We start from the raw sequence: 23,567 nt of genomic DNA on the forward strand, positions 1-23,567 counted from the left end.
CCCGCTCCGCACCCCCCAGCCTGCCCCCTGGAGCACACCGCCAGCCGGCCCCCCCCAGCACGCCCCTTCCCGCTCCGCACCTCCCAGCCTGCCCCCCCAAGCATTCCCTCCAGACTGCCCCCTCCGCCCCTGCTGCTCTGCACCCCCCGGCCTGCCCTCCAAGCATGTCCCCCAGCCTGCCCCCTCCAGCATGCCCTCTCCTCGCCTGCCTGTCCCCCCAGTCTGCCCCCTCCTGTCCCTGGCAGGTACAGCTCCCCTGCCCATGTTGGAGGGGCACAGGTGTTGGCTCTCCCCCGATGCATCGCTGCAGGCCGGTTTGGCTCCTGACGGCGTGTGAGGAGCTGATTTGTCTGGCCAGACCCCAAGCTGGCTGAGTCACCCCGTCTCCCCCCGCCCTCCTCAGGTCCAGCGCCATCTCCGTGGTGAAAATCCTGAGGGTGCTGAGAGTCCTGCGGCCGCTGCGGGCCATTAACAGAGCGAAGGGGCTGAAGGTGAGAGCAAGGTGGGGACAAGGGCCCTCCATAGGGGGTGGACACGGCCCCCCTCAGATCTGCCACAGGAATCCAGGACCTGCCAGATCATGGGCCATCTGAGCAGGATGCCAGGACTGCACGTCCCAGGGCTCAGGCCACCTGATTTCACTCTTACCCAGGTGTTTTGTTAGGTGTCTGTGGGCAGCTGGGAGGTAACCCATTGGTTTTGTATTAGGTCCCCTGGCTGCATCTGGAACAGCCGCTTCCCTTGCACACCAGTGTGGTGCCGGGTCCCCCATCCGTGTCTGGGACGGCCGTGTCCCCTGCACACCGGTGTGGTGCTGTGTCCCCCGTCTGTGTCTGGGATGGCCCCTTCCCCTACACAAGGGCATGGTCGATACCCACAGCAGGTCGTGGTGCTGCAGGCCTGGCCCATCTCTGCATTGGCCTCTCTCTCTCTCTAGCACGTAGTCCAGTGCGTGTTCGTGGCCATCAAGACCATCGGCAACATTGTGATTGTCACCACCCTGCTGCAGTTCATGTTGGCCTGCATCGGGGTGCAGCTCTTCAAGGTGAGAGCCCCTCCCGGCCAGAACCCAGTGCTGGTCTCACCCAACCCACCCTGTCCTGGGGAGAGCTGGGGTGGAGCTGAGCTCAGGGAAGCGCCAGGAAGTGGCTCCTCTTCGTTTCTTTTAAGAGAGGGGATTCTCCCATGTCAGAAATTCAGAGGGAGGCCGAGGACCATCCCCGGCCATCCCCTTGGGGGTACCAGCACGCTGCAGGCAGAACAGGGCAGTGTATGCATAATCTGTGCCCACGCAAGGCAGCCCCATGGCCCAGTGGGAGTCAGCCAATTTGGGGGTCTCTTGCCAGCTTTGGTGCTGACCAGCCAGGTAGCCTTGGGCCAGTCCCTTCCCCACCTGTGACTCGGTTTCCCCCGCCCGCTCCAGCTCCCCACCGTGTTGCAGGATCACAGGTGTTTCCTCCTGACCACCCGTGGCACTGCAGGCCGGTCTGCGCTTGCGCTGTTGTGCGAATGGATGAGGTTGACGTGACTCTTTGGCTAGAAGTGCTACGGGTTGCTGCAGCAGTGGTCTGGCCTTCGGGCCTTGCAGGGCTCCTAGGGGTTGTCAGTGCTGCTGAGTGCGCAGGGAGAGTTGAGGGCTGGCACATCTGGCTGGGCTCTAAGCACCTCTAAGGAAAGGCCCAGCTGGGGTAGGGCCCAGACGCTCACGGCTGGCACTAACCAGCCCCTTTCAGGCTGGAATGGGCCGTGGAGACGCTGCCCCCTGGGTCGGGGCCAAGCCGTGGGGTCATGTCAGGATGTACTGCAGTTGCCAGCAGCTGCCCTTGTCCTTGCTCCCCAGGTCTATCAGTCAGGCTCCCTGCGGTTCACAGTACAATCCCTGATTCTTCTGCTCTCTGCTTAAACCTAGGGGAAGTTTAGCAGCTGTACGGATCCGGCCAAGATGACAGAAGAGGAATGCAGGTAGGAGCCCCCTGTCATCACTGCATGTACCTCGCAGCCAGAGCGCAGGGACCGGGGGTGTCATTGCCTGAGGGGGGACTGGTGGGGAAGGCGAGGAACCAGTCCTGGTTTGTTGTCTCTTGTGCTCACAGCCTGTTCCCGGGACCCTGCTGAGCAGAGGAGCCCAGGCGTGGGTCTCTATGCAGAGCAAAGCCTGCAGCACAGGGCAGTTTGCTCTAGGGGGCAGGGAGCCGAGGGGAGTGTTGAATGGCCAGGACCAAGGAGGAGTTGGGCTCGTAAGCCAGAGGAAGGCCAGGCCAATGGTTAAGGCACTAGCAGGGTTGCCAGGTGTCCGGGTTTTGACCGGAACACCTGGTCGAAAAGGGACCCTGGTGGCTCCGGTCAGCACCACTGACCAGGCCATTAAAAGTCCGGTCAGCGGCACAGCAGGGATAAGTCAGCCGCGGCTTCTGGAAGCAGGAGCATGTCCCCCCTGTGGCTCCTATGTGTAGGGGCAGCCAGGGGGCTCCGTACGCTGTTCCCGCCCCAAGTGCCAGCTCTGCAGCTCCCATTGGTCAGAAACTACAGGCAATGGGAGCTGCAGGGGGGGTGCCTGCGGACAGGGCAGCACGCAGAGCCACCTGGCCGCACCTCCACGTAGGAGCCAGAGGGAGGACAAGCCACTGCTTCCGGGAGCTGCTTGAGGTAACCGCCGCCCAGAACCTTCACCCCTGACCCCCTCCCACGCCCCAACCCCCTGCCCCAGCCCTGATCCCCCTCACGCCTTTGGCTCAGAGCACACTCCTGCACCCCAAACCCCTCATCCCCAGCCCCACCCCAGAGACTGCACCTCCACCCCCAAACCCCCTGCCCCAGCCTGGAGCCCCCTCGCGCACCCTGAACCCCTCATTTCTGGCCCCACTCCAGAACACACACCCCAGCCCAGAGCCCGTACCCCCTCTCACCCCCCAGCCCCCTGCCTCAGCCCGGAACCCCCTCCCATACTACGAACCCCTCAGCTCCATCCCCCAGCCCGGAGCCCCTCCTACACCTCAAACCCCTCATTTTTGGCCCCACCCCAGAACCCGCATTCCCAGCCGGAGCCCTCACCCCCTCACGCATCCCAACCCCCTGCCCCAGCCTGGTGGAAATGAGGGAGTGAGTGAGAGTGGGGAGAGCGAGTGACAGAGGGAGTGAGCAGGGAGCGGGGCCTGGGAGGCAGGCAGGGCTGTTCAGTTTTGTGTGAGTAGAAAGTTGGCAACCCTAAGCCTGGGACTGTCTTGTGTTTTATGGAACGACCTGGGAAAGCTCTTTCAGGCCTTCTTCACTCATCATCAAAAGCAGGAGCAGAAGATGGCAGCCCCCAGGCATGGGTGGTGGGTATAAGAGCCAGAGGGGGCTAAGCCTCCTCAAACAGACGGCCTGCCGCCTTTGGAGCGCACCGCTGCCAAAAGGGTGGGCACCCTGGCTGTGGTCCTGCCCGCACTCCACTTGAGTTCCCGCTCCCACTCGTCCTCTTCCTGTCCCCAGTCTGCTTGCAGGGGAGCCTTGCAGGAGGGGGTGAAGAGACACACGCATGCACGAGGGATGAGCGGCCGGAAGCCGGCGGACAGGCAGGGGAACCCCAGGGGAGGGGCTGAAGAGGCGCAGGTGGGGATGAGTGGGGCAGGAGCTGGAGCAGGGGCGGGGCCATAGTCTGGGCACACGCAGCCTCCCCAAATGGAGGAGTCACGTGCCGCCCATATCCCCAGGTGTTATGTCACCTTTGCAGGTCCCCTTTCAGACACGCTAGTGGGTAAAGTACGTGTCTGGGTGTATAGGGGGCTCCCCTGGGGCATGAGTCTCCCTGGCTGTGGAAGGGCAGAGCTCATCCCAGACGGCAGGATTTGCCAGGCATGTGATGGGATTTGCCAAGCTGCTCCAGCCTGTAGATCCAGGCTGCCACCTGATCCCAGGTACTCTGGGGAGAGGCACCAAGGGTGGATCTTGGTGAGGCTGCTGGGCAGGTTGTAGATGGGTTGTAGCCCTGGCATCCACATGTGATCATTCCTCAGCACACCCTGATTGCATGACTGCCGATTCCTGTTATTGTCAGAACTCGCATACTCGGCCACGGTGCTTGTCGTGACCAGCACTGGCCTCTGGCTTTCTGCTGCTGTGAGTTCCCCAGGTTGATTTGGTGAGACAGTAACGTGCTCTGAGCAGCATGGAGTCTTCAGCAGGCGGGCACGTGTGTGTCATGGGCAAGGGGACCGGAGAGTTTCTGGGCCCAGTCCCCCACTCGCTCACCCCTCGTCTGTAAATGCGCTGCTGCCTCCCATTCCAGAGGCAACTTCTGTACATGGACAGCGGCCCCAAGCAGCAAGAGCTGTACCCGCGCGAGTGGGTGCACAACGACTTCCACTTCGACAACGTCCTTCAGCCATGATGCCGCTCTTCACTGTCTCCACCTTCGAGGGCTGGCCCCAGTGAGTCCGTCGAGGGGAGCACGCAGCATGGGGGCCGGGCACTGGGTCAGGCTGCACGGGGGGAGATCCCAGCACCCCACTGGCGCTGCTGCCTGGCTGGGGAATGCCATGTGAGGGGACTTCTCCCGAAGATGGAGAGAGGGGTCAGACCCCCCCACCCCCAATCAGGGGCACAGAGGTGCCAGTGCAGTCAAAGGGGAAGCAGCTGTCTGGGATGTCCTGACCTCTCTGCCTTAGCTCAGCTGGACTGAGCCGCCCCCCCATGCAGCCTGGTAAACTGCATGCTCTCTACTCGCTACCCCCCAGGCTGCTGTACAAGGCCATTGACACCCACACCGAGGACATGGGCCCCATCTACAACTACCGGGTGGAGATCGCCATCTTCTTCATCATCTACATCATCCTCATCGCCTTCTTCATGATGAACCTCTTCGTCGGCTTTGTCCTCGTCACCTTCCAGGAGCAGGGCGAGAACGAATACAAGAACTGCGAGCTGGACAAGAACCAGGTACTCCCCGTGGAATCCCCCCCATGGAACCTCCCCCACTCTGCCGAGACCTCCCTCCGACCCCCCAGTCTCCTCCCACCCCAGCCCCCATGACCTGGGTTCCAGGGATGCCCAGGCTCTGGGTGCGAGGAGTCAGTTGTACCAGAGCTAGGTGCCAGGGTCTGGACGTGGCTAAGCATGCGGAATGAGTGCCAGCTGGACGAGAGCCGGGGTGCCCTAGCTGGGTGTGAACTAGGCAAGACCAAGGTGCAGGGGACCCCAGGCAGGAGAGGCTGGGAGCCCAGGCACGAGGGTGTGTCCAAGCTGCAGAGTTGAAAGATGAGACCCCTGTTCTTCTGTGCCTCTCTCTGTCTGCTCTCTGACACCTTCACCGACACATCCAGGCTTGGCCACCACACTGGGAGCCCAGGATGGTTCCAATAAGCCAGGCTGCACAGACCTCTAACTTAGGGTTACCACATTTCCACAATCAAAAAAGAGGACACGGGGGGGGGGGGGTAAGTCCCGCTCTAGACCCGCCCTGCCCCCATCCACTCCAACCCACTTCCCACCCCCTGACTACTCCCCTCAGTACCCCCAACCCCCCCCGCTCCTTGTCCCCTGACTGCCTCCTCCTGAGAACCCCCCACCCTAACTGCCCCCATAGGACCCTAGCTGTCCCCTGACTGCCCCGACCGTTATCCACATCCCCACCCCATAGTCACACCCCTGCCCCCAGACAGACCCCTGGGACTCCCATGCCCTATCCAACTGCTCCCCGCCCCCTGACAGGACCCCCAGAACTCCCGACCCATCCAACCCCCTCTGCTCCCTGCCTGCCTCGACCCCTCTCCACACCCCTGCCCCCTGACAGCCCCCCCAGAACCCCTGACCCGTTGTTGCGGATTGTGGGGGAGTTAGGGCCCTGCACCCCTCTTCCCGAGATTCACTGCGACTCTCAACCAGCCAGTAAAGCAGAAGGTTTATTTAAGGACAGGAACACAGTCTCAAGCAGAGCGTGTAGGTACGACCAGACCCCCTCAATTAGGTCCCTCTGGGAGGTTCAGGGAGCTTAGACCCCAGCTTGGGGTTCCCTGCGTTGCACCACCCAGCCCCAACCGAAACTAAACTCCCAGCCCCTCCCGCTGCTCCTCTCCTTTGTTCAGTCTCCCGGGCAGAAGGTGTTAATTCTCCCCACCCCCGTTCCTGGCTCAGGTTACAGCTCAGGTAGCTTCCTTCAAGGGAAGTCCCACATCCCCACTGCAACCCCCCCGCAACATTCCCAGGTCAAATCTGCCCTGCTCCCTGCTCCGTCACACCCATCCAACCCCCGCCCCCCGCTCCCTGTCCCCTGACTGCCCCCCTTCTCCAACTCCCCGGCCCCCTTACCGTGCCGCTCGGCTTAGAGCAGATGTCTGGCTCCGCCCCGCCCAAGCGGCGTGCTGAGGCTGTGGAGGAGGGGGGAAGCAGGGGAGGGGCTCTGGCCACTGCTCTGGGCTCCACCCCAGAGATGGTTGTGTTTCAGTGGTGCTGTAGTTTGTGGGTAGGATGCAAGGGACTATGGCGAGGTAGGCTGTTAAAGGGCTGTATGTCATGTCTGAACAGGGAGAAGGCTTCAGGGTATCTTTCGGAGCTGGGAAGGCACCTCCTGCTTTATATCCCTGTCCTGTGCGGCATATCCGACATCCTGCTTCATGCTGAGCTTGGCTGGACTGGTTTCCCAGGAGCACCAGCCCTTAGGCAGCCAGAGGTTGCTAGTGAGCTGAGTCATGTATCTCCCCAGCCGGAGAGGAAGGATGGCCCAGTGGTCATGGCACTGGCCTGGGACTTGGGAGCCCTGTGGTCAAGTCCTTGCTCTGCCACAGACTCCCCGTGTGACCTTGGGCAACTCCCTTAGCCTCAGGGCCTCAATCCCCAGCTGCCCAGCCGGGGTCAGAGCACTGCCCTGCCCCCTGGAGGTGCATGAGGGTAAATGCATTAAACTGGGAGGTGCTCAGCTACTGCCATCATGGGGCTCAGATCAGTACCTTACCTGAGTAAAAGGCACTTACAGCATGTCAGGTGCTCCCTGTTTCTGCTGTCCCCTGAGCACGGCCTTCCCACGGGCACGCCTGCCATTTTTTGAGTCTCCGCCTTTTCCCTGCTCCTCTTGCTGTGACCCATCTTTAAGGTGACCATATTTCCCAAAGGGAAAACAGAACACCCCGTGGGACTGGCCTGAGCCCCTCCTCCTCCCCCCCCCCCCCACGGGGTTGCCTCGAACCACTCGCCTGAGTCCCTCCCCCCATGTGGGGCTGGACTGAGCCGCTCACGCGAGCCCCCCTCCCTGTGCAGAGGGTAGGCAGGGCTGGGGCGAGCAGCAAAGCACATACGGGATAGGCTGACTATTTCCCAAAGGCTGGGGCCAGCGTCGCTGCTCACCTGAGCCCTGCCTGCCCCCCGTTGGATCCCGGCCTCCCCCCCACATTCCTCTGCACCCCACTTCCTTGACAAAACTGGGTGTTTGTCCCGTTTGCCTTTGGAGACAAATGCCCACTTTTGCAAAAAAAAAGTCGGGACGCCCGGGACATGGCTTAAAAAAGGGACTTGTCCCAGCCGAAACGGGACGTAGGGTTACCCTACCCATCTTCCTCAGTGCGGCGCCATTGAGCACGTGGCCGGCTGGGTTTGGCCAGGGCTGACCGACGCTGTGGCTTTGCCCTCTCTGCATCTCCCTTTCTCCTCTCCCCGCAGGGCAAGCGTGTGATCGGGGAGGACGGCGCCGAGGGCTACAGTGACTTGTTCCAGGAGAACGCCATGCTCCAGAAGGAGAACGCCACCTTGCTCATGAGGGTGAAGGCCATGCAGGAGGCCATTGATGCCATCAGCAGCCGGGTCACCCACCTGAGAGCCAGGAGGCCAATTTGATACTGGCCAAGGCAGGTGAGGATGGGCACCTCCAGAGAACATGTATGCGAGGTGGGGCATGCGGATCGGTCCCACGAAAATTACAGCCACCCCAGAGCTCAGGTCCAAGGGCAGCTGAGTGGCAGCCCAGCTGCTAGGTGTTTCTGATCTTGTCTGTGATCCTAATTCTGTCCCTCCAGGTGACGGCAACGAGGCCATCGGCTCCCTGATCCAGAACTACATCTGGGAGATCGAGCAGCTCAGGTGGGCGTGGGTCACGTTCTCTCCTTCCGCCCGTCTGGGGGGGCCACATATCGCGTGCAGCTTGAGAGGACCTGCAAAGAGGCAGTGCGGGCTAGCGGGGGGGCTGCTGACCTGGGGCTCTGGAGGCCCAGATTCCCTCTCTGGCTCTGCCGCTCCCGGCTGGGTGACTGGTGCCGCGGGCACTGGGTTCAAATAGTAGGCTGGCATCGCAGCTCTGCCAATGACCTCAGGCAAGTCACTTCCCCTCTCTCTTGCCTTTGGTCTGATGCGACCATTTAGATTGTCGGTGCTTTGGGGCAGCGCCCGTCTCACGGGTGTGTGCAGCACCTGGCACAACAGGGCCTTGAGCCCGTCTCTCTCGGTGCTGCTGAAATATAAATAAAAGCCCCACATTCGAGATGGAAATGTCTCCATCCTGTAGGGCGTCCTGTCCGGCCCTTGTGCTCCCAAGCTTTCTCTGGAGCCTTGGCTGATCCAGACTTAAATGCCTCCCAGGGGTACATTGAAATGCAGTCTGATAGCTAGTGCTGCTCATATGTGGATTTCGTGCTGGAGAAACTGACAACCCTGGAGACAGGAATCCCCTCGCTCGTTCTGGGCCAGATTCTCAGCTGGTGTAAAATCAGCGTTGTCACACTGGGGTCCCTGGAGCAATGCTGATTTACGCCCCTCCCGCTGAGGATCCAGACCCCGTCTGTAATGCTAGAAAACAGAGGCAGCCGCTGCTGAAGATTAACCCTTAGGCTGCCATGTCAGCGTATCACCGTGGCTGTTGAGAACTGGCTGTCGGCCATAGGGTTGCTTCTCTCCCGTTAGCGTTCAGACCTGGTGGGAAGCCCTGGGGCCTTTGTGACGTGGCCTGGGCTGCATTGCCATCTAAGTGAAGGCACTAAATCCATGAAGTGGCATCTGCTGTGACTCTTTGCTCCCACAAGAGGCATGCAGATGGTTAGTGGTGGCCATGCCAGCTTTCCTTCCCTGCGATGTCCTTCTGCAGCACCCCTCCCCGGGAGCAGAGCCCTGAGCCCCTTTGTCCGAGCTGAGCGAGGGCAGTTTAGGTTCCAGACACACACTCTCCCGGTCACCCCTCCTTAGAGGTTGGGGGGAGGGGGTGTCTTTTCCCCTGGGGTTTTTGGACATCTGCCCAGGGCAGCAGATCTCCGAAACCAAAAGCCCCTCCGATCCCCAGGACAAAGCTCTTGGAGAGCGAAGCCATGAACGAGTCGCTCCGCCGGAGTCTGTCGCGGGTCTCCTCCAGGCCCCCGTACTCCCTGGGCTCGTCTCCAGGCCCAGGCCTGGGGGCACTCAGCAGCCCCGTGGTCTCCATGGAGGCAGAGGCCACCGAAGTCCTCCAGCGGGCCAAGCAGGACCTGGAGCAGCTGAAGAAGGAGACCAAGCAGCGGAGGAAGAGGTGATGGCCAACTCCTTGCTGGGAACAGAGTGGGGGGGAGGGAGGGGGCTGTTCTGGGTGCTCCCATCCCTGGCTCTTCATTATTATGGCAGGACCATAGTTATTGGGATGCCCACTTCTCCCTTGGCTTCCAGCCCTGGCACCCTCCAGCCCCCATCAGCCCTGCTGGTCCAGACATTGTCCTGCCCCATCCCTGGGAAGCCAAAGCCATACAGCAGAGAATCAGGCCTCCTGGGTTCTTTTCTCAGCTCTGCCTCTGACGTGCCACATGACCTTGGGTGAGTCCCTTCCCCTCCTTGTGCCTCAGTCTCCCCATCTGGTAACACTGCCTGGCCCGTCTCTCTGGAGGGCAGTGAAGCTGGGTTCCTGAAGGGCTCTGAGATGGAGGGTGTTGGGGATGTATGGTCTAAGGGGACCGTGTGCCAGGGCTCCCCTGTCACCGGGGTTCATCCCGTCTCTTCCTGGCAGCCCGGAGAAGGAGGCCTTTAAGAAGAGGCCAAAGCTGCAGCAGGAGAACGGGGAGGAGACGGACGAGAATGAGGAGGTGCGAGAGGCTTCCCCCGTGGAGTGGGTGGTGGGAGCCCAATTGCTAGCCAGAATGCCAGTGGCCTTCTCTGTTCCTCGCCCGTGGTTGGGGCAGCTGTGTCCTGCCGCACCCAGGGAGGTGGGGCAAAGCCCAGCCTGTCTGTGGGAGTCGCAGGGGATCCGGGGGGCAGGGGCAGGGTCCATGACCACCCCCCCGTAGGGCAGCCAGTCTGCTGCTGTTTGGCCCTGCCTAGGTGTGGAGAGTGGGGGCAGGGCATGGCCGAGGATGGCGGGTAAGACAGTCCCCTCTGCCCCCTGGCAGTGCCCTGTGCCATCTGACACCCTGGCAACAGGTGGGGCAGGACAACTAGCCACAGGCCTTTCCATGCAGCTGGGCTTTATCCCGTGAACCGTGTCCCCTCTGCCCCAGCCGTCCCGGAGGTTCTCATCAGGTCCTTCATTTTCAGCTGCCATCTCAGCGGGGAGGGTCGGGGGAGCTCCCCAGACATGGCCCACTCCCTTTGCACACAGGGATCAGCCCTGCCCCTGGCCCCGGGTCAAATGTCCTCTCTCCTGCCTCTGCCTGGCACTGGTTTCCGAGGCAATCGCTTTAATTCACCCACATCTGGGGGTGGCGGATGGGGAGAGGCCTGAGCCCCTGCGACGATAAGAGAGGGGCCGAAGGCTCCTGATCTCTGCCCTAACCCTGCGCTTGTTTCCCAGGAGGAGGAGGAGCGGGAGGAGAGTGGCTGTGAGGATGAGGACGAGGATTCGGGCAGTGAGGAGAGCCTGGTGGACTCGGACTCTGATGCGGAGGAGAAGGGTAACTCGGAGGGCACGGCGCCCAGTTCTGTGCTTAGGCTGGGGCCGGGGATATCTGCAGTGACTCAGGGCTGTGCCCCTTTTGGGGAGGCGGTAGGCGGCTGCAGTGGGCCTGTAGGGTGAGCTGGGCAGGTCTTGGCTGGAGGTGCACGAGGTGCCAGTCAGGGTGCTAAGGTGCCCCGGCTCAGCTGGTGCTCAGTGGCACAGGCCTGGCTGCCAAGCTCTGTCCCTTCCTCCTCAGCCCCCCGCATTTGCCTTCGGGTACCCAGGCAAGGCTAAGACCGCAGGAGCGAGATGCCATCCCCTCTGAGTCCTGCCTCATCTGCCTCCTTTCCTCTGCAATGCCAGAGACAATAGGGGACCCGTGAGCCAGGCACTGCCCCTCCCCTCTCCAGGCCGGCCCAGGGCTGCCTGGCTCTCTCCTCCTGACCTCCCCGGGGCTGCCTGGCTGACTGACTCTCCCCCCACCTCTAGTGGTGAATTTCCAGGCTGATCTGGCCGACCTGACCTGCGAGATCGAGATCGAGCAGAAGCTGATTGAGGAGCTGGAGAACAGCCAGCGGCGCCTGCAGACCCTCAAGCACCAGTCCGAGGAGAAGCTAATCCTGCTGCAGAACAAGATCCGCGACACCCAGCTGGAGAGGGACCGGGTGCTGCAGAACCTCAGTACGGGCAGTGCCCCCTCCACCCCCCGGCTCATCCCACCGCACGGGTCCTCTGAGCCAGCGCTGGCAGGAGAAACCCTGGGGTTCTCCCGGCACCCAGTGAGGCCCAAACTGGGCCCTGTCCCCTGTGTAAGGGACTGTTGCCCCCTTACTAACATTCAGTGGGGGGGTTTTGGTTGGCTGCTCCCAGCACTAAAAGGGGAGGGGTCGATGGCAAATCAGGAGCCTGAGACTGACAGTCCCCAGGGACAATGGGGAGAGGCCAATGCTCCAGATCAGCCTGATTGACAGGGCGGGCAGCTAATCAGGGAGTCAGGAGGCCAGGGGGGGTCCCGTCCTCCGGGTGAGCTGGAATTGCCTGGGTCAGACAGGGTGGGGCCGAGCTAAGGAGAGAGCAGGGGCCCGAGCTGAGCTGAGCTGGTGGGAGCAGAGCTGCAGCCCCAAAGCCAGAGCACAGCCCAGAGAGAGCAGAGCTGCCCTGGGGGCAGAGCTGCAGCAACCGGAGCCAGAGGGGCCAGAGAAGCAGCCCAGGGAGCTGAAGGCAGAGCAGCAGCAGCAGCCGGGCTGAGGCCGAGTGGAGCTGGAGCTGGAGCCGGGGCTGGAGCCGTCCGGAGCTGGGTGCGGTGAGCAGCTGGGGAGAGTGAGGGGGACCCTGGGCAGTGGGCCCAGCACAGGGAGACGCCTCAGCCAAGAGGCCTTGCAGGCCAGACTCGGAGGGGGGATCATAACCCCGACCGGGCGGGGGCGACGCTGGGAAAAAGGGTCCTGCCACCTAGAGCCTGAGAGCGTGTGGCCACCGCCAGAGCAAGTGTCCGACCCGCAGCGTCTCTGCAGCACAGCCAGGGCCTGAGAAGGAGCCTGGGACCTACAAGGAACAGACGGTGACCTGCCCTGACATTCCAGAGACACAGTTTGTGATGTTCCCTGCCACAGAGCGGGGTGATGTGTTTTCCTTTAACCTTTCCCATTTTTCCTTATTCTTTTATAAAGTTAATTGTTAATTAAACAACTTGTATTTGCTTTAAATTGTATGAAATGATCAGTGGGTCAGGGAGGTGCCCAGTGCAGAGAGAGTACTCCAGAGTGGGGACACCCTAGCCCCTGTCCTGGGTGACCACAGCAGGGTTGGGGGTCGAGCCCCCCAGGAATCCTGGGCCCAGCCTTGTCGGGGTTTACGAGAACTCTGGCAGACAGGAGAGTGGAAGGGGAGCCCTCAAGGGCAGGGAGGCCTCTGGGTAAAGGAAGTGGAAGCGAGGACTCGGATCCTTTCGCTAGCCCACTTCACCGGGGTAGTGCAGAAGCCAGGAAAGTTTACCACAGTAGCGGGACCATTCCCCCGCTAACACCTGCATTCCATGCCTCTCTTGCGGTCCCCAGAGATTCCCGCTGGCTGCTCCGTGTCTGGCTTCCCAGCTCCTGGGATCGATCCTTCTCCTCTGCTGTGTGCCACTTGTCCCGCCTCTTGATCAGGGCTGGGCCTGGTGACCCCGTGACCTCCCAGCTGTGCAGCCCGCTGGCTGTGGGGAGACAGTGGGTGTAGGGCCCAGGGAAAGTCCCTTCCCTCGGAGGAGCTCCAAGCTCTGACACGCGTCAGGGAGACAGGGCCAGGCAAAGAGGCAAAGCCGCCTGGCATCTGCGGCCAAGCTCCCAGCTGCTCCCGACTTCCTCCCAGCGAGGAAACTGTGGCTCTCCAATGCAGGAGCAGCAGCGTAGCCTGCCCATGCAGAGAGCTCCATCTCCAGGGCTTTTCAGTCCTGGGCATCTTCCCCGAGTGGGGCAGCTGATGCTATAACTGAGACTTTAGTGATTGAGACACCTGCCCCCAGCTGAGTCCCACCAAACTCATCTCAGCAGCATCCCCCTCTGGGCTGAACAGCAATGGCTGCCTGGAGGAGAACAGTGTGCACCCAGTCCCTGGAGCGGTGCGGTCCCTGGCACACGCCTGGCACTGCTCTGCTGCCGGGGTTATTGGTCTAAAATAGGCCCATGGTTCTGGCTTGCAGGCAATGACTGGTCTGGGCTACTCGGCCATTGAACATCTCCTGAGCTGCTGGACCAGGCAGGCTTGTCCCTGGAGGCCAAGAGTTAATCTAAAGTGCCCCCCACTGAGGGTGCTTTCCCTGGGGGCCTGGTGGGTCCAGGGGGCAGCTGGATGGGATGGAGCGTGATGGGCTCGGCCTAGCCTGGCACTCTGAGCGTCTCTGCGCCACCCCCTTCAGGCACCATGGAATGCTACACAGAGGAGAAGGCCAACAAGATCAAGGCGGACTACGAGAAGCGGCTGAAGGAGATGAATCGGGAGCTGCAGAAGCTGCAGGCAGCCCAGAAGGAACGTGCTCGCCTGCTCAAGAACCAGTCGTGCTATGAGCGGGAGCTCAAGAAGCTGCAGGCTGAGGTGGCAGAGATGAAGAAGGCGAAGGTACCTGGCTGGGCAGAGGAGGAGGGGGCTGGAGGGGCATGGCCTGCTTGTGCTAGCTCTTCAAACTGGGGAGGGACGGTGGATGGGCACAGCCCCTTGTGCACACTCCTTATGCTGGGTGTGGCTGTCGGGGGGCCCACAGGTGGCACTGATGAAGCAGATGCGGGAGGAGCAGCAGCGGAGGCGGCTGGTGGAGACCAAGCAGAATCGGGAGATCGCTCAGCTGAAGAAGGAGCAGCGCAGGCAGGAGGTGAGAACCCAGCTCCTTGCCAGGGCTCTGCAGATAGGGCAGCTCTGGCTGGGGCCTGTGCCCCTCACTCAGCTCTGAGCTCCCACACCAGCTGGCCAGGGTGCAGCGGGGAGTGCGGGTTCTCCAATGGGTCTGGGCCTTTCCTGGGGAGATGCCCCAAGCCAGGCTCCTTGGGACCAGATGGGGAGGGTGCTGGAGAGCCCTCGCTGATGCATGATGTGTCAGGTCCCCTCCCCTGTGCACAGGTGAGCAGTTACCTGGGTGAGCCAGCCTGCACCCAGAGTCCCTGACGCAGGGTGGGGCAGGGGCAGGGGAGCCCCTGTGACGGGGCAGGGCTGAGACAGGGAGTGGGGCCATTCAGGATATGGGGCAGCAGGGGAGCCCTGCAAAGCTGGGGCTGAGCCGCAGGGATGGCTGAGCAAGGCGATGGGAAATCTGGAGCAAGCGCTGCACCAACAGAGGACCGGATTCCACTCTCTATTACGCTCATTGTAAATCTGGAGTAACTGCATTGACATTAGCGGAGTCGCTCCAGATTTACACTGCTGCTGCTGCGATGTGAATCCAGCCGTCACCTGCATCAAGAACATTCCACGTTCAGTCCTGCCCTACCTCTGCTTGACAGTGTGTTAGAGCTCTTCCGGGTGCCCGGCCGCTGGGATCAGTGCCCGGCTTGGCCCCCAGGCCCGCTCCTCTCAGAGCCCTTGTTGGGCCACTGGCCGGCCAAGGCCTGCAGGTCCTGTGAAGCCAGGAATGGGGCCGGCAGCATAGAACAGCGCAAAACCCTGCCTGGTTGGGGAGCTGTGTGCTGGGCACCCTGTGCGGAAACCAGCCACCCCACCGACTGTCTGGGGACTCCTCCCCCTGCTGAAGGCGCAGCACGTCCCCCTCTCCCAACCACATGTCCATCTGTCTGTCCATCCCTTGAGATCAGCACCTGGTGGGGTGGCAGGTTCCACCTTCCCCAGGTCAGAGGAGGTGATTGCTTCCTCCTGCATCTCTGGTTGCTGCTCAGGGCAGGTACAAATGCCACAGTGCTGCCATCGGTTACAGCAGAATAAATCCCGATTAGCCCCAGTTGCTCCAGGTTTTATACTGCTGCTGGTGAGATCTCAGTGCAGGCCATGGGCCAGATTTTGAACATCCCATGTGCTGGCCCCAGGCAAGGGGGTGGGGGAGCCCTGGGTCCCCTCCCCTTCCCCCATTGCTGCCATGGGTTCTACCCCAGACCCTGGGTTCCTCTTTAGCGGCTCACGCCCGCTCAGGACTCGACTGAGGCTCGGCTTCTCTCCCACGCAGTTTCAGATCCGGGCGCTGGAGTCTCAGAAGCGGAAGCAAGAAATCGTGCTGCGAAGGAAAACCCAGGAGGTGAGTGCCAGCCCCTGCACCTGCGGGGGTCTGGAGAGCCGCTCACGGGGCCGTGACTGGGTGGGCGCTAAGGCCTGGCTCCTGGATCGGGCCGTTGGCAGGGCAGGGCCCTGGGGCCTCTCCAGACGGAATAGTCCCCTCCGCTGTCCCAGTGGGTCGTGCTCCGCCAATCCTGGGTTGTTCCCAAGGCGCTGGCCCTGGGGGGGGTGGATTTCCCACAGAGCCTGGTGGTTTTATGGCCAGGAGTAACCAGGCAGGAGATGACAGTGATTGCGAGGGAAGAAACGCCTGCCTCCGGGGGCAGCTGATCTTCTGGGGTCAGGAAGGAGGAATTCTCTGCATGCCATGTGCGACCGTGCACAACAGGCTGTGTCTCCCTCCCTCCTTCCTGGAGCTGGGTCCTGGCAGCTGAGTTGGTCACGTGACTCGTCCAGGCTGCCTCCTGCCCCAGCACCCGTACAGCTCGCGGGACGGTGCGGTGCTTCGATCCCAGCCCCTCCTGATGCATTCTGGGAAACTGCTATCCACGGGTACCGGACCTTCACCCAGCCCAGATAGGCTCAGCTCTCTTGAAAGGTGCTCAGCTGCTCCCGGGCTCCCTTTGCCACCTGAGAAGCATTGGAGTCGCTCTGCGGCTGGGGGGCGATGCCCCCTGCGGGTGTTCCCAGGAGGCCCAGCCCTCAGGCACTGCTCTCACCCAGGTCTCTGCTCTGCGCCGCCTGGCCAAGCCCATGTCGAACGGGGTCTCTGGGAGGCTGAGTCAGAAGCCAGCCATGCTGGACTCAGATGCGGAGGTGTCCGCCAGCACCACCTCCTCGGAATTGGAGTCCGGCTCTCGCTCGGTCTCCAGCATCGTGCGCCAGTGGAACCGGAAAATCGACCACTTCCTGGGAGACCCTTCGCCCTCCGTGAATGGGGCTCGGCCCGTCAGGTCAGACCAGTGCTTCCGAATCTGTGTCCCCCATGGCCTCGTTCCCTGCTTGGCCCTCAGGCCCCGGGCTCCTGGGTGTTAGATGGGAGCGGAGTTCTGTGGGAACACGGGAAACGATCGCTCTATCATCGTGGGCGACTCTGCCATGTGGTTTGACACGTGAGACTCTCCACATTGGCTGGAGACCTGATGTGTAAATGCCCCTCTGTCCTGAGCACTAGCGGGCGTGATGGCCGAGCGCCCGCCTGGTGGAAGCCCCCTGACCGTGTCCCATCCCACTGCAGGAAGAAGTTCCCAAAGAAGGGGATGAGCCAGACCTTCAGCAAGGCGGCCCGGCTCAAGTGGCAGTCGCTGGAGTGGCGCATCTTTGACGTTGTCATGCAGAGGATGACCATCGTCAACCTGGAGGCGGACATGGAGCGGCTGATCAAGGTGAGGTGTGGGGGGCAGTGCCCTGGTGGGGATTGGGTGGCCTGAGCATGACCGAGGGCCAGGAGTGCTGGGAGGCTGCTGGCACCTGGACAGCGCCGGCTGAGGCGTTTCCTGCCCACCCGCCCCCCAGAAACGCGAGGAGCTGGCGCTGCTGCAGGAGGCGCTGCAGGGGAAGAGGGGAAAGCTGCAGGCGGAGAGCCCGGAGGAGCAGAAGGGCCTGCAGGAGCTGAACGAGGAGATCAGGTGCTGACCGCCAACATTGACTACATCACCGACAGCATCGCCGACTGCCAGGCCACCATCATGCAGCTGGAGGAGACCAAGGTGCCGGGGGAGGGGGCCTGCGGGCGGGGGTGAGGTGCAGGGGGTCTGTATATGGGGAGTTGGTCTCACGGGAGGGGGAGCAGGGGAGATCACCCCAGGGCATTGTGTGCTGTAAGGGAAAGGGGGTGCTCTGGGGGCTGGTTGATAGTTGGGGTGGGGACTGGGCGTGAGTAGGAGGCTGGCTGGCTGGACTCTTCCTCTAGACAGTTTAAGCATAAGGGGTGCAGGAGGCAGGTTTGCAGGGTCCTCTTGCTTTCTAAGCTCCAACTTCTGGGCTGAAACGTTGTGTCGTGGGTCACGCGGGGAGTCAGGGCCGAGCTGGCTCCCTGCTCTTAGCCCCCAGAGCTCGCCCCCTCCCTACAGAAACGTCACAGAGCAGCTGTTGCAGTCTGGCTGCTTTCTCTGCTTGTTTGCTGATGACGGCTGTATAGGGCCCAGTTCAGCAGGTGCCTGAGCACTCACGGGGCTGGTGCGATAGGCAGCCGTAGGCCTGTGGGCGCCAGGCTAACGGACATGGCTGTGGCTTGGCTTGGACCAGCAGAGGCCAAGAATCAGCCCTCTTCCGCTGCACGGTCTGCAAGGTCGGGGCCAGGATTTAGGAAGCCCCTTATATGTTGGTCCGTCAGGGTCTCCATCGGTGCTGGATGGTTTATTTGTTGAAGGGACAGCTGCGGAGAGCATGATGTCCACCACCAGCTGCTAGGCCCAACAGCCCTGATGGGAGTTCTGCACATGCTGGAGTCCGTGGAAGCCCTGTCCGTACCATGGGACAAATGAACCCATGATGTATCCAGTACTGCGGGCAAGGCGTGGTCTAGCCACGCTCAATCCTGTCTGTGTGCACAGAAAAACCCATGTCAGCACCAGGCTCCAGCCTGGGTTGCCGCCAGGCTCCAAACATGCTTAGAACATGGGCTTTCTCCATTCCCTGCGTATACGGCAACACAACCTCCTGTGAGAAACTGCCTCGACCCAGCCCAGTTCCACAGTGGCGTTCCTGTAGCCTAGACCGAAGCCAAGCCCAGGGGGCAGCCCGGTATTCAGAGCCAACTCCAGGTGTAGCCATGGGAGAGGGTTGAAGATGCTGTTTGCTTTTGTAGGAAATCTCAAACCCTTTTAGTTTTTCTTTTGAAATTTCCCAGGGGGAAGAAAAAATCAGTTTCTCCTCCCCTCCCCCCCCCCCCCCACCGAGAAACTGGAATTTTTGTGGGTTTTGAAAATCAGTTTTGATGGTTTAAGGCAAAAAAATTGGGGGTCTTGGGAAAGGGTTTCCCTTTTCTGAAACCGCGAACTTGTGCTGAAAGCTGTTGTCAAACATTGAGTCTCTTTTCTGATGTCAGATTTTTGTAAAGGGAGGGTGGGATTTTGACCAGAAAGGAAATTTTTGTTTAATCAAATATTTCCACAGAGAAACAATAGCCTAATAATGAGGCCTTTCTCCCTGGCACCTGTCGGGTGTCTGTGCTGCAAGGCAAACCCCACAGCACAAGTCTCAGAGCCTGGATCCATTGCCTTGGCTCGCAGGGCTACGGGGCTAAAACGAAGAGTGTAGACATTCACACAAGGGCTGGAGCCTGGGCTCTGGAGGGTCTTGGAGCCCATGAGCGGGAATGTCTACACTGCTACTTTTAGCCCCGTAGTGCAAGCCCGAATCCTTTGGCCAGAGGCTCGCTGCTGTGGGTTTTTCTTTGCTGTGTGGACGCACCGTTAATGACATGGGGGGTCTGACCCAGGTTCAGCACAGTGTAGCTCTCTGCTCCCCTCCTAGCAGCTGGAGGTCGTAAACAGGTTTTTAGTATATGTCTACGCTTAATCTGCTACAGCTGCAAGGCTTTAGGTGTAGATACTCCCCGTCAGAGTAGGTAATCCACCTCCCAAGGAGGTGGCTGTTTAGTTCGGTCGGCAGAGCTACACTCTCCGGGATGGGCGGGGCAGGATTTTCACACCCTGGAGAGACATAGCTATGCTGGTATAAGTTCCCAGTGTAAACCTGCCCTTGGTCTGCTCTGGTCACCTGGCTAGCGAGCAGCTCCTGCCGTCCAAGCGGTAGAAGCTCCTCTTCTTTAAATCCGCAGGTGTGTGGTTCAGTCCCCATAGATGGCCCAATCAGGGGCCTGGTTCCAGGCACACGTCCAGTGCGAGTGCTCATGCACAGTATTGGCATGCAAGTCGTCTTCCGCGCCGCCTGCTCGCAGAGCACCTGTGTCCCTGCCGGCATCAGCCAGTCAAGGAACCCCTCCCAGTTCTGTGGTGCTGGTGTCTCTGCTGGCCCTCTGCTTTCTGCCCTTCACCGCCCTCAGCGCCGTTCTAATTCCCCTCCCTAGGGGTCTCTCTTGCACTGTAGGAGGAGCTGGACTCCACCGACACCTGAGTGGTGATCAGCTCCTGCTCCTTGGCCGAGGCGCGCCTCCTGCTGGACAACTTCCTCAAGGCATCCATCGATAAGGTCAGGCAAAGGGCCTTCAAGTGGGGGTGCAGCTCTGTGGGGTGGGTCGCAGAACATGGGATCCCAGGAGGCCCCCTGTTAGCGTGGGATCACAATTGCTGCAGGTCAGGTTTGGAGCCAGGGCTATTTGGCTGCGCCTGGGGCATCCTTTGTGCGTGGGTGAGGGAGACTGAGAGGCCTGCCTGGCCTGTGTGCTGCTGGACCCAGAGAGGGGAATGGGTTTGTGACGTTATTGATATCCTCTGGGACCATATAGATCATTGTTGCAACCAAGGTCCTGTAGTGGCACCCAGATCTTGTATAAGGGGGGTCAAATGGGGTGTCTAAGACAAGGTTATGGTTTACTGGTTATAATTATGCTGTCTATATGTGTGTATCAATTTTGTAGTTGAAGTTATGAATATTGGCTCTATACTGTCTGTATTTCAAACTTCTGCTATGCTGCTGGGTGACATCCCAGACAAAATGGTGTTAGCTCTGCCTAGCCTGCTTGATGGCCCATTAAGGACCATCAGCTATACAATGGACCCATTGAGAGAAGGCAGATACACCTTGTAACTCAGCAAAGTATGCAGGGACTGGCCCATGTGACTCCAGACTCCATTTTGCTGTAATTTTCCACAATAAGAACAAAGGTGTTCTTACACCTGGAAAAGACTATATAAGGCGGATGCCTCATCTCCATCTGGTCTTCAATCCTGCTTCATACCTCTGAAGGAACTTTGCTACAAGCTGAAGCTTTGAACAAAGGACTGAGGACCCATCCCAGCGGGGGATGTATTCCAGAGACTTGATTTGAACCTGCAGTTTATTCTATTGCTGCTGCAAGCCTGAACCAAGAACTTTGCCATTACTGTATGTAATTGATTCCATTTAACCAATTCTAACTCTCCTCTCTATCTTTTTCCTTTTATGAATAAACCTTTAGATTCTAAAGGATTGGCAACAGCGTGATTTGTGAGTAAGATCTGATTTGTATATTGACCTGGGTCTGGGGCTTGGCCCTTTGGGATCAGGAGAACCTTTTTTCTTTTACTGCGGTATTGCTTTTCATAACCATTTGTCCCCATAACGAGTGGCACTGGTGGTAATACTGGGAAACTGGAGTGTCTAAGGAGACCGCTTGTGAGACTTGCAGTTAGCCAGTGGGGTGAGACCAAAGTCCTCCTAGTCTGGCTGGTTTGGTTTGCCTTAGAGGTGGAAAAACCCCAGCCTTGGGCTGTAACTGCCCTATTTGAGCAATTTGTCCTGAGTTGGCACTCTCAGTTGGGTTCCGCTAGAACCGCATTGTCACAGGGGTACAAGCAGCAGCTGAGTGAGGCTGGTGTGGAACCTGCATCTGTGCCCAGGGACAGGGACTGAAGCCAGGAGCTGATTCCCCGTTCCACCCACTGGCCCGTCCTGTGTACTGGACGGAAGGTAACCTCCTGCTCCCGCCAAACAGGGGCTGCAGGTGGCTCAGAAAGAAGCCCAGATTCGCCTGCTGGAAGGGCGCCTGAGACAAAGGGATGTGACCGGCTCCTCCCAGAACCATGTGATCCTGGATGCCCTGCGGGAGAAAGCGGAGTCCCACCCCGAGCTGCAGGCGCTCATCCACAACGTGCAGTAAGGTGGGTGCTGGGCTTTTCCCTCCTGGGGACCCCCGTGAGTACTGGGCATTGGCTGGCAAAGCAGCCGGCAGCGCTGATGTGGGGCCTGGGGCTGGCAGCAGCTGGGAAGGCTTGGGGTGTTTCCCTGCCCCTACAGATGACACGTCTGCCCATTGGGACAGATGGAGCCCACCCCAGGGCTCTTGGCATTGCTCTGACCCTGTGGGCAGGAGTGATAGGCCCGCTTCTTCCAGACGTATCAGCCCACATGGTCACAGCCTGTCCAGCCGTGAGGATGCACTGATGGTGCTTTGGTGGCAAAGAGTTAATGGTAGCAGGTCTGGGGGGTGGTCCCAAGGACCTAAAGGGCCACACGCTGATTGGCGACCGCCTGCTGGCTGGCTCTGATCGGACCAGCCCAGTGCGGTGCCCTCCCACCCTCTGTCGCGTTGACGCACCCTTGTCGGCCGTTCCTTGTGCAGAGAACGGCTACGCCAGCACGGACGAGGAGATCTGGGAGTTCAGCCTGGCCTCGGAGGGGAGGTAAGTGCACCAGGGAGCGTGCAGTGTCCCAGCCTCGTGCGCCCCTGAGCGGCGGGATCTATGGAGGGAGGGGGGCACATCTCTGTGGCACTCATTGGCAAGGTAGACCCGTTAGAGCTTGGCAGCTAAATTCTCCAGGTTCTGTCTGCACCGAGCATGCTCCAGCCCCTCGGAGCTCCTACGTGGGACCCGACGGTGCACAGGCTACTCACACGCGATGACTGGCCGTGCTCAAACCCAGGCGTGCAGGGGCTGTACAGAACTGTCCCAGTAATGGTTCCTCTTGAGGGCCAGGGGCAAGACGGAGCTGGGAGGGAAGAGGGCCCCGAAAGGGACCTAAGGATGGGCTGTACCTCGGGGAATGGGAGGAGGAACCGTAGCCGGGCTGGTGATAGGGTGTTATGGGGTGGGGGTGATGGGCAGTGGTTTCTTCCTTTAGCTTTAAGTTAAGCCTTAAAGGGGATCGGCCATTTAACCCTTTGTTTCCTACAGCTTCTCCCAGTCTTTCACCCTGAAGGGCTCGGCCAGCCAGGACGACTTCAAGTTCAAGGTCAGTTCACAGCCACAGACAGGGCCATTTAACATCCAGATGTGGGGTCTTTGGTCCATTGTACCCCCTCTCCCTTTGTGCTCACGGCTGGGCGGTGGCCCTTGGCGGGAGTCTTCTCCATGGGCGGAATGTCTTGGGTCTGGAACTGAAATAGCCTGGGGTCTGGTCTCCTGGTGACGGCCGTGCCTGGCGTGTTACTTTGGCCCTATAAATGGCTCCTTGAGTCGTAGAGCCCACTTTAAACCCCCAAATGCCACATCATTGAGCTGTACTGGGCTTCCCTGAATCCAGGCAAGGTGCCCTGGTGCTGTCTAGCCCTCCTCTGGGAGCAAATAAAACCCATGTGACGCCCTGGTGCTGTGCGCCCTTCCCAGAGGCTAATTGACTGGACCAGTCCCTCCATGTGCCAAATCCTCCTGGGAGAGCTGCTCCGGCACTCTGGGCCATACACGTTTCAGCCTTGCACAGGGGGTACTTCCTGTTGCCCTCATTAATGAGCTCATGAAACGTTAATGCTGGCAACCGGGGCCCAACTGAAAGGTTTCTCTAGATCTGCCACTGCTGGGTGCTTGGCCCCAGAGGCTTCTTGGAACTGAATGGCCAAGGGGCGCCAGCGTCTCAGACTCGCTCCACGTGCTACTCTCGGGGCAGTGAACTCCTCGCCTCTCAGCCCACCCCTCCCTGTGCCACGCCATAGGGGGAACCCAAGCTGTCAGACCAGATGAAGGCTGTGTCGGCCGAGTGCCTGGGACCCACGTTGGACATCTCCACCAAAAACATCACCAATTCCTTGGTGTCCCTCATGGAGATCAAGGAAGACGGGATCGGCTTTTCCATCCGGGATTCCTACTACAAGGATAAGGTCTCCCGCACCATCAGCCTGCCCACCCGTGGCAGCACCTTGTAAGCCCTGGCAAGCATGGTCCCCACGTGCTTACAGGCCCTTGGGGGAAGAGGTGGGCTGGGCCATCATATTCTGCCCTTGGAGCCTTGAGTCTGGACTCCTCTCGGTCGAGCCAGCCTGTCCCAGCATGCAGTGGTGGGGCCAGCTTGCTCTGCCATCTTGGATTGCCAGTGTCCACAAACTGCCCGTCGGGGGGACGGGGCCTGGGGAAGGCGGGCACAAACCGGGTTCTGCTGTCGGACAGAGTTGGGCGTCCAGTCTCCACAGCCCTCTTATCGAAGGCACGGAGCTGCCTTCTCCAGCAGCAGTCTCGGTGATGAAGCCAACAGGACCTGCGCTCAC

The sequence above is a fragment of the Malaclemys terrapin genome, chromosome 4 (genome assembly GCF_027887155.1).
Source record: "Malaclemys terrapin pileata isolate rMalTer1 chromosome 4, rMalTer1.hap1, whole genome shotgun sequence".
In the NCBI taxonomy this organism is placed as follows: domain Eukaryota; kingdom Metazoa; phylum Chordata; order Testudines; family Emydidae; genus Malaclemys; species Malaclemys terrapin.